We start from the raw sequence: 11,473 nt of genomic DNA on the forward strand, positions 1-11,473 counted from the left end.
GCACCTTCGTGCAGGTAAGAAAAAGGCAGCCTTCTGGGCAGATATAGCTTCACGTCTGGGTGCATGGCACCAGCTGGATTCCTGCCCCCCACAACTACCTTCCCCACCGGGTGCCCTTATGCAGGGCCTACATATACAGCTGCTATGATTTTCACCCTTCATTTGCTGTCATTGCTTCAAATATTATGAACAAAACAGCAACCACAGGTGTCTCAAACTTCAAATTTGTAATTTTCAGCAGTACCTTGGTGACATTCCATTAAGTGAGATCTGCTGGTAATAAGTCCCCTGATTACACCCCTGGCTTCTCACTTTGCCATATCCTGTCTGATCCAGACACTTCATTACCAAGGTTATAAGCAGATAAATCAAAGATAAAGCCTTACTTTAAGATGACTTTTGCAGCGGTTTATCTGTAAGACATGGCATAAATTTTCTCTGTATTATCACACTATTTTAAGTCTGTCTTGGGTGACTTCATATTGCAATCTCTATCTGTTCTAATCATCAGGTCATTAAATAACCTTTCAAAAGAATTGTTAATGTGCACTAACATAATTCTAGGGAATTTCTCTTGAAGTCCATGGTGGTTATAAGAAGAAAAAAAAAGTAACTTAGCACCATGCTAGGAATACATTCCTTTTCAGCTCAGCCACTAACATAACCCATTCTTTTTTATCTGTAGGAGAAGTGTCCTCTGCAAGGGCAGCCTTGAAGGCACAAAGACCAGAGAAGTTCATCTCCTTGGAGGCAAGGAACCCCCTCACATGAGAGAAAAAAAAAAAAAAAAGATAAGGAACCCAGAGTATCTTGCTGCTGAATAGAGAGGGTTAAACAAACAGTAGAGAAGTGAAAATGGGTAAGAAGCACCTCGATATGATGCCTACAACAGCAGAGGTGCTCACTGAACCCTTGCTGGATGCTTGATTGGGGGTCTAACGCACAATGACCTTGTGACGTGTATCACCATCCAAGGACTCAGTTCTTTCAGACATGGAAAGCCGCTCCAGAGTTTTAGCTCATGTACGGTCCATGCCTTTAGACTCCCAGATGCCAGGCACTATTTTACAAATTCCCAAATGGGTTCTATTTTTCTACATATCTGACACAATGGAAATGCCTGTGATAGCATGTGCCTCACTGCATAAGCATATCCTGACAGGTTTAAAAAAAATTAATAGCTATTTAATTTACCAAGAATGTTGCTATTATTAAGAACATGTTGGTTCCAATGGATTAGGGCAGCTCATCACATTTTATATACTGCCAACATGTAGTGACACTTTTCTCTTGAGGACGAGTTTCATCAAATTGAATTGCTGGTTTCTGGTGTATATTTCAATCCATTTCACTGACTCACGGAGGGTGGGGTAAAATGACAAAGTTCTTGGGTCCTTCAGTCAGAGTTTTTCATATTCCCGGGTGCTTCTGCATTTATCTTTTTACCACCAGGTGCTATGTAAAACCAGGGTCAATAATTACCTGCAAATGACTTTTATGTATTCTAGAACAGCCCTCAGATAAACACGTTCGATCACAGGAAACAAATAAAACATAAGGCTGTCATTAAACAGAGGAGAGCTGGAGAGACAGAGTGAGAAAATCCCATGGCCATGCCAGCTAGAATGCTGTCCAAAAGGAGACTCCAGCAACTCTTCACCCTCAGGTACATTACGTACAGGATACAATTTCTGCCTTCGTAAAGGGATACAAGCCACTGGCCAGACACAGTGTAACAAAGCACACATTGTACCCACAAGGATATAGGAATATATAAACAAAGAAAACCAAGTAACATCACTGTCAAAAGAAGAAATTAACTCATTTGTGCAGGCAACTTTCTGAACTAATTCGATTCAGACTTTAGCCTTCCCCCCTCTCCCACACCCCTTGGAATCTTTTACTTTAGACCAAATGTACTCATACAGCTGTCAGGAAGTAAGGCCCTTCCAGAGTAGTTGAAGAGATTCAGAAAGCACTGGGGTTGTGTGATGGTTGGCAATTCTATAAAGACATACAATGATTTAACTAAATTATAAACTCTCTATAGTATTGTTGTGGTTTGGTTTGGTTTGGTTTTTGTTTTTTTCTTTCAGTTTTATTGAGATGTAATTGACATACAGCACTGAATCAGTTTAAGGGGTACAGCATAATGATTGGACTTACGACATCATGAAGTGATGACCACAATAAGTTTAGTGAACTTCCATCATCTCATAGATCGAAAATTAAAGAAATAGAAAAAATGTTTTTTCCTTGTGATGAGAACCATTAAGATTTACTCTCTTAACAACTTTCATATCTAACACACAGCAGTGTTACACTTATCCTGTTGTACATCACATCTCTAGTACCTCTGACTTATAACTGGAAGTTTGTACCTTTTGACTACCTCCATCCAATTCCCTCTCCCCTGACCCCTGTCTGTAGTGCCTTTTGGAGTTAATATATGTTATTTTCTAGTTAAGCCCATTTAAAATAGAAACAGGTTTTGAGTAGGTCGCTGATTTAGTCTTTGGACATATGCAGAAAGCCAAGAACACCCAGTAATGAAACTTCTGAGTCATTAAAGGAGAAGAATTGAGTCCTGACAGAAAATGAAGGCATTAAAAGGATTCAGTGTGTTTCTCCTTGAAAACTGTGTCTGGCAAAGTCTCCCTCTTACCTGCTCTTTTTCACCTTGGCAGTGGGAGATCAGGATGAATATAAGTCCTACCAGGACTTTCTCCTGCATTGGTTATTCTAACTTAAACTCTCTTGCCAACACTCATTTGAAAAGCAACAGAATATTAAAGTGACGGGTCTGCCATGTTTATGTTACACTTTGATTTTCCTTAATCCTGAAGGAGGTTCCTTCAGAATTTTACAGTCCGATAGCCCTGTGAAGACATTACGTCCAAATCCAGTCACTGGGTCCGTTAGTGCAAAACAGCATTTCTCGAACTCTTCACGCAGTGTACTACTTGTAGGAGATGTTAAGAGATCCACCATGAAGTCAAGTATTAAGTTTGGAAGCATTTCCTTCAGGATGACCTTCTTGAAATTTCTTAATGAACTCATAACAAAGGCTCATGAAAGTACTATTATGAAGAAACTTCTTCTTGGTTGAACTCATGGTTTTCCAAACTTCTTTGACAATAAAACTTGTTTTGAGAAGCACCTACAAGCATCTTGTAGAACTAGAGTCAACAAACCATATGTTTGGAAAATACTATCTCTTAAAGAACAACAGGAGTGGAGCAACTATTATCTGTACGTAAAAGAGAAAAAAAACATACAAAACCCAGAATGCTTTAATAATACTTTAGTATTTTGTGGTCACCACGAAATAAAACTTCCTACAAGTCACTAGAAGAGTGAATTTGTGAGCAAGTGACATTATGGTTATAGTTTTAAATGAAAACGGAGTATATAAATGTATCTTCATATACTTTATTGTTATTGGTTGTCAATTTACCCTTTTCTTAGAATGATAATATGATAACAATTGTTTGTCTTTTTTTACATCATTTGGATTTACCATATTGAGTACAAACTGTACTTAAAAAATTAAAAACTGTGCTCGCTTTGGCAGCACATACACTAAAATTGGAATGATACAGAGAAGATTAGCATGGCCCCTGTGCAAGGATGACACGCAAATTCGTGAAGCGTTCCATATTTTTTCAAAATTGTAGAATAGATAAACAAGATTCTACTGTATAGCACAGGGAAATATATACAAGATCTTATGGTAGCTCACAGAGAAAAAATATGAGAATGAATATATATATGTTCATGTATAACTGAAAAATTGTGCTCTACACTGGAATTTGACACAACATTGCAAAATGATTATAAATCAATAAAAAATGTTAAAAAATTAAAAACTATGATGATTATTTTAATTTGTGAAGCTGTGAATTACATACCAGGCCAAGTTTTTTCCCATTGGTTTTCATTCTGTGACCTATTAAAATAGTTGAGATTGAAAAAAAAATCACTTTTCTTCCAAATTCTCATAATTGAAATGTAGGTGTTTTATGCACATATTTTCCTAAAACCTTTTGGAGTGAAATTCTCACAGAATCTCCATCATGGAATCATTTTCACTTCATTTAGAATAGGCCTGCATGAGTAGATTATTTGCAGCTCTTATCAGGAGGAACTAAGTTTCTACCTACTTGAAACACAGTGCCCTGGTTGCCACGACACAATGTTGGATCCATGCTTACCTTTATCCCGATAATGGAGATTTGTTGTCCCAGAATGAGGCCTTCTAACCTGCTCTTTCTGGTGTGTCACTCACATGAAAGACCTCTGCTTCCCTTTACTCTGCTGTGTAGTCCTGGCCTGGGTTCCTCCGATCCTCTTATCCCTCAGAGACCCACCCCTGGGCTCCAGCATCCGCCATCAGCACTGCTCACGCGAGTCCTCCTACAGATGACCTTGGCCAGCTCATTCATCTCCAGCCAGAGCTTGCCTCCCATTCAACTTCTGGCACCTACAGTGTTTAGAATCACAAGTCCAGCAGTAAATTAATAATATTCACAGGCATCGACTTTAAAGAAGCATTGGATTTAAGAACATGACAGAGAAAACTAAAAAGAAAAAAAGGGGGGAGCTGGAGCCTAAGGTCGGGGGATACCTGTTCTCATCTGCCAACTGATTTAATCTTCCTGGGAACCATCTCTTGTTTGGTTTTGCAATTTGTTTGCAATTTGTTTTTCCTTTGCAACCATCTCTTATTTGGCATCTGCCCACCTTGACAGAATTTTGCCTGGAGATTTTGGTAAAAATACTCAACAGAGAAGGACTCGACTCAATTTCCTTTTTCTTCTTTCTCCTTCTTACTACTGCTATTAGGGAATCTCCCTGGCTAAGGGGTTCAAATTCTCTGCCTACTCTAGTGGTATCCAAATGTTGGTCTGGGAAACTCTGGGAGGGGGGAGCCGAGACTCTTTCAGGGGTCCGTGAGGTCAAAACAATTTTCATAATAATATAAAGATGATCGTTATGAATTGCTTCTTTCTCTCACTTGCTTTCATGGGTGCATGTGTTTCTATCAGTAGAAATCTCTGATAGTAAGAACCAGTTTTCCAGTTTCAATTAATAGAAGTTGCCAGGCAATGTGCTACATAATTTCATATATACAAATATTAAATTGTTACCACAACCCCAGGAGACAGCTACTATGTCAGCTCTGCCAGTGAGTAAACTGAGGCTTAGAGAGGGGGATTTGGACATCTGTAGCCTGCAAAGCCCTATGCTCCTGATAGCCAGAATTTGACCCTATGTTTATCTCCTGTGGTTTTACCTCTACAACTCGATGGTAACATCTGCCTGAATGATTCCATTATTTCCTTTTAAGAAAGGACTAGCAGCTCCACCAACAACTTTCTCTTTACATTGTGTGATCATGAGGTTTGAGTCTTTCCAGCTAGGAAACTGGATGTGACGCTCTATTGGACTCTCAGTAGATGCAATACCTTGTTACTAATTTGTATGTAAGCCACCAATTAGAAAACTTTCTTTTGATCAGAAGGATTTTTTTTTTAAGAAAGTCAGAATTTCTAAGACTGAATCTTCTTCAAAATGTGAATTCTACTCTGTAATGCTGGTTATCTGGCATGATCTGCCCAAGTTGGGGATGCCTCTGAATGAGGTTTGTTTTACGTGGTCTTTGACATTTTAAGACTGACTGGCAGGATTGTCATTTCCTATTACACTTGTAAATGCAACCAGAGGACACTGGACAATGGGCCACCCTCAAAATAAATAAAATTTCAAAAGTGCTTGTCTGAGCATCCCAGTAAGATCAAAGAGGTCAGTGGTATTTTTACTGGGCTTGTGTTTTATGATAGCAGAGTACTTCTGTCTTATTTATCATTCATCTAGACCTGCCAATCAGCCAGTATGGGTCAGATGTCACCAAAAAACCAAACTAAATCGAAACAAAACAAAACAAAACAAAAAAGCAGTTACTGATTACATGGCTCCAACCAACTGATAAAATCCACTCCATCTGCTCAGATGCCCAGCTGCCATGGCCGTTACAGTTGCGTGTATTAGTTTGCTAATTAGCCCTGTAATTAGTTTTGTCTGCATGTGTAATTATTCTCTCATGTCGATGGTGTTGGAGGCACCTGCTCTTTGACCAATGCTTCTGTTGACAGTAAGATCTGCTCTATACATGTTTCCAGTTTGGAGTCATGCGTGGGTTCTAATTCTGTAACATGGTTTCTTTTCATCATAAACATGTATAAAAGACTTCCTAGCATATTAAAAATGGCTCATTTGAAAATTTCTTTCTAAAAACGTGCATTACAGAGTTCGACGGACTCTGACTCCATTTGAATAACTCACTGCATGGCCTTCATACGCAAGTTCACTAGGGCCCATTGTTTGGGATATTATTGACTTAACATTCATTAAGAGACTCATAAAAACTTACTTCCTGCATGTTCAGGGCATAGTGTTTAAGCTGTAAATATGGCAATATGGATGTAAATATTGGCTTAAAACGCTTCTTTGAGTCATTTATTTCCTTTATCTTATTGTCTCTAAATGGCCATTCTCTTCTGTTTAGCCTGGCCCTCTCCCAGTCTCCCAATGTGCTTTCTGAATTCCCAGTGGCAGTTTTGTTGGGATTCTTCCCGGAAGAGTCAGGGGGCACTGAACGAGGGTAATTTTTGTTCTCACTCTGTTCCAGACACTCCGTAGCGGCTGAACATGAAGACGGCACTCCACTGGGATGACCTGATTCTTGGCAGAGGACAGCGACTTCACTCAGGGAATTCACTCCACTTGAGGAGTCTCTAGTGTTTGTTGAGATCTCTGTGGAAACAAACACTCAGAGGGTCTTTGTGGAACAGTCCAGAAATAATTGAGTAAGCAGGGAGACCCCTACCTACCCCCTACCTCCAACAACAACAGCAAAAAATGTCAGGTTACACTTTCTTTTAAGGACTCCCTAATTGATGTCCTTGTGTAAATAACTGCCGTTTCCCGAGCACTTTCTCTTTTCCCTATGAGAAAAATACAAAAGAAAAGTCAACCGCATCAAGACATAAATTCATTTTTACAGCTGAATAAGCTTTGTCTTTGGTTGTTTTAAAAATGAAATAAATGGGAAAATATTTGTTAGAGAATAATAAACACACCCAGGTATTTGCTGCTCTTCTTGGGCTGGGCTAAGATTGAAGGGGCTCAGTGAGACCACCTGTGTTTCTTGGTGCAAACCCAGCGGAGCTTCAGAATTTGTAGAGTTGGTTTCAATCCAGCGACCTGGCTACATTCTTGGATCTCTTACTCAACATAAGACATCAAGATCACTGGAAACTTTAACAAAAATATCAACAACCAGGAGAGCCAGTTAGCCTATGGTTTGACCCACCCCCCACCCCAAGCCCGCACACCCTTCCATCAGTCTATTTCTAATCTTCTGGGAAATCAGTTCAGCCTTCAAGGCAGGGGAAGGGGCCACCTGAGGGTACAGCTGCTCAGTCTCCTGTAGGAGATGAGGCATCTACAATCACCCCCAAAGCACACATTTGCAAAGATGGTTGCTTTTTATTCTGCTTTTCCACTTGGCCAAATGGATTCCTCCACAGTAACTCTAAAAGCATCAAAGGAAAAAGCAGCACACTCTGCAGCATTCCACGATGGAATTCAATCAAAGAAACGTAACTCAAAATCATTTCAGAAGTAATTAATAAGTGGCTACGCAGAAGCACCTCTTCAAGGAAGCTGGCTCTTGAGCCCAATAATCTAAAACCAGCCCAAGAACGGCAGCAAAGAGGAAGGAAAAAGATAATAAATCTTATTTTCCACTTGTCCTCTCAGTATATGTCAAAATCATTTGGATACTTCTTGAAGTAGCTGTTTGGGATGTTTTTGTTCAAGTTCCCAAAGGTCTACTTAGTTTAACTACCATTATCTAAAATAGATGGTCCAATGGCCGTATCAAATTTAATAGTAGAAAGTGTGGGCTGTAGATAAGAGTTCGGATCACTGCTGAGTCGGCCAGCCTTGTCTCAGGACCAGGTCTCCCAGTCCCCATCTGTGTGACCTTGGACAGGTGAGTTAACCCTTTTCAGCCTCAAAGTTCTCACATCAAAATGAAAAGATAAGATTCTGGCTTCCCACACTGTGTTTCGTGAGTGCACCGGGTTAGTAGGTATTATGTGAAGAAAGATTTCTGCCTTTATTTGTATTTTAGAAATGCAGTATGAAAGTTACATGGTGTTTTATGACAGGATCACTCACTTCTTTTAATATATGAATTACTGTCATAAATTGGGGGTGGGGGCAGATCATATTTAACAGTATGTAAACATATTTGACTATGGGACTCTTGTTCTTAGACCACTATGGGAATGGTGTCATCTAAGGTTGCTTCCAGCTCTAAAATTCCATTTTTCAATCTGAAGGAGCTAATTGCAAATTGGCGTGTATACAAAGGTCATCATCACAGCAATTATTAATCATCACTGAACGATGCACTTCACAGGTGGATGTGTGGGAACATGGAAAACAGTGGTCATGAATAACATCCACCTCAGTGGGAGGGTTTTCCTAGTCTCCACCTCATCTCCTTACCATTGAGGGGCTGATCTCTCTTGCACACATGGCCTTGGTCAGGGAAATAAGGCTCCAAACTCATCCTAACGTAAACTGGTATTACTCATGACATCCTATATTTTCCTCACCTCCCTATGGGGCAAGCCATCGACAAGGTCTGTTTCTCTGCTCAGCGTTGTACCTGCTACACATACATCATTTTTTTCCCAGAAAATAAAATAAATCTTCTTTTTAAATATTTTAAACCAGTAGCCTCTGTTACAATCTTAATACTTTAACTAGAATAGTTTCCTGAATCTAATATTCATGTATGACTGACCTATGACCTATATTGAATTGTGTAAGTTTCTTTCTCTCTGTTGTGATTATGACTTAGCATCCCAGGTTAGGAAAGCCAAAATGATGGTAGACGTGAATAACTGAGTTGTCTTTCCAGTGACCATTCTGTTGTGTGTTTTCATAGCTCAGATGTCTTCTTTCCCCAAATTGTGAAAGGTATAAAAGTGATCTGTGATTACTGTTCATACATGATAAAGAATATCGAGTTAATTAAAATTTAAAGTAGATTAGTATTTTAGTTATAAATTTACACTTAAAGTTCTAGATAAAAATAAATGATAAGCATGTTTCCCTGTCAACAATTAATCACCTGCTTCACTTTAGTGATTAAATCCATGTGTGGTGGTGCCAAAACTTATTTAACACCATGGTGGCCATGAAAATGCTCCTCCCAAATCTCCTGTTGCATGGAGTGTAATTGATTGATGGCTTCAGCTGCTACTCTCTGAATACACCACTGAATCTTAGCAAAGTTCACATTTCCCACAGGCATTGCTGAGAAACACAGGACTTCCTTGATAAGCAACGTTGGCTTGTGGACTCTCTATCAACCTTGTCAAAACTGTTCAACTGAACTACTAAGACCGACCCAGACTGCCTTCCTTCCCTTTCTCTTTCACAAGGATGAGACCTGCATTTTGGTCTGATGGCCCTCCCTCTCCATTTTCCCTCACTGGCATTTACGCTAGTAAATCTCTTGGGTCACTACTTTTATCTTGGCCTCTGGCTTTTAGAGGCCTTGAGCTAACATGAACCAATTCCCTATTTTGGGACATTCAATTTATTTCAAGTTTTTCACATTTGTCTGTTTGTTTTTAATAAATAACATTGCAATGAAATTTCTTATAAAATCTGATAAGTGGCCATTATTAATTAATTCCTTAGGATATAATCTCAGAGGCGTAATTGTGGGTGGCACAGAAGTATATTTTTTAAGGCTTTTGATACATGTTGAAAAATTGCCTTCTGGAAGTTATTCCAATTTATCTAACCAAAGCAAATTACTCTTTTCTTTTAGAGTGTTTATATTTTTTCTTAGTGACTTGTGAGTTTTGCATATTAAGGACAATAAACTTAGCCAAATAATTTTAAGTGTTAGCAATTATTGACATAAGTAATTGAGTCAAATAACCATATTAATTGAATTCCACCTACTGGAATAAAACTTAAATCTTTCCACATTCATGAGTAGACACACAAACTCGCAATATCTAGAAAATATTGTACATGGTATTATTAAATTGAGCAAAGCAAAATAGAAAAATTTGTCTTCTGGAAGAATTTCTATGAAGCCAGTAATATTAAGGATTGCTGGTAAATCATCTTGGTGAGCAGCTAACAGAATCTGGCCAGAGATAGCAGAGGAATTTTGTGTGGGCATGTGCATTAGTTTACTTTCCAAAATAATCCCATCTGGATGCATGAGAAATGTCCTATCTGTTTCAGCTCATTAGGAGACAAGATTCAAGCAAACATGCTCATTGATTTAACATGCCGGATCCACGAGAAATGAGTCATCCATTGCAATTTGCTCCACCAAGTTTGGGATGGAAGATGGCCCGCATGCGTTTTCCGAGTTGCCCATTAATTTATAGCTCAGAAAACCATACTACATTGGCTGTCTCTAAATCAGGTACCCAAAGCATTTTGAAATTCGCATAGTGGGAGAAAATGAATGGTCCCAAGCTCAACTCTTATTTTAATGGATTCTTTAACCTTTGGGGTCAAAGAGACAACATTACTAATTTTACATAAAACAGCCCTGTATAAAGATATTTCATAGAACCCTTAGTGTACTATACTGAGTCTCGACATAAAAATAGGCTTTGAAAATGTACTTTAAGTACCTAGTTTAGAACTGTTCCATTTTTCCCATGTAAACAATATTTATTTCCTGTTCTTTTCTACAACTACTGACCAACTCTTGGATTCCCAAGTGAATAACAAAAATCTTACTAAACCCATAATGGACTGAACAGGAGCTGTGAGGAGTTACAGAGACGGCATGGCTCCCCACCCTTAGGGTTTCCCTAGCTAGTGAAAAACAGAAATGAAAATGCCTAAAAACCATTTAGGTCCATTTAAAAGCTGCAAAGTATCAACTTACTTTTAAGGGGCAGTAATAGAGAAAGGGAGCTTAACATTTGCATTACTGACTTGAGCAAAACAAAAGAAATGAAACCATGAGCCTATTAGAAGGACCAATGAAAGAAATGGCCCTTCAGAATGTTATATATTCATTTTCCTGGAAAATGCCTGCTATTTTAACTTTCAGCATATCTCTTGACGCAATAATCTATGATGATTAGTGTGTTAATATTTTTACAACACATCTCTTTATTTGATTCTGACATTTAGACCCCTAACAATAGGAAGGTAGATGGTTGTGTGTATGTGGTCATTTTAATTGTGTAGTGTATACTGCAGTTAGAATTCTTTTTAGCACTAGGATAATTACACTAATGACTTTGTTTTAAATCAATTGTATGAAATAAACCTGTAAGCAAAACCACTTGAAATAGCATGAATAATGTAAAAGCTTCTATTTTTATATAACTGACTGAACCACTTA

General features: G+C 38.6%; 1 non-coding gene across 1 annotated transcript; it reads left to right on the top strand.

Moving 5' to 3' along the window:
• The first annotated feature begins 3,558 nt into the window (after nucleotides 1-3,558).
• Nucleotides 3,559-3,665, top strand: LOC116157294 (U6 spliceosomal RNA). The gene has a single exon (XR_004141323.1). It is a non-coding gene; the product is annotated as a U6 spliceosomal RNA (small nuclear RNA).
• The last annotated feature ends 7,808 nt before the right edge of the window (nucleotides 3,666-11,473 follow it).

This window comes from Camelus dromedarius, chromosome 13 (genome assembly GCF_036321535.1).
Source record: "Camelus dromedarius isolate mCamDro1 chromosome 13, mCamDro1.pat, whole genome shotgun sequence".
Lineage (NCBI taxonomy): Eukaryota > Metazoa > Chordata > Mammalia > Artiodactyla > Camelidae > Camelus > Camelus dromedarius.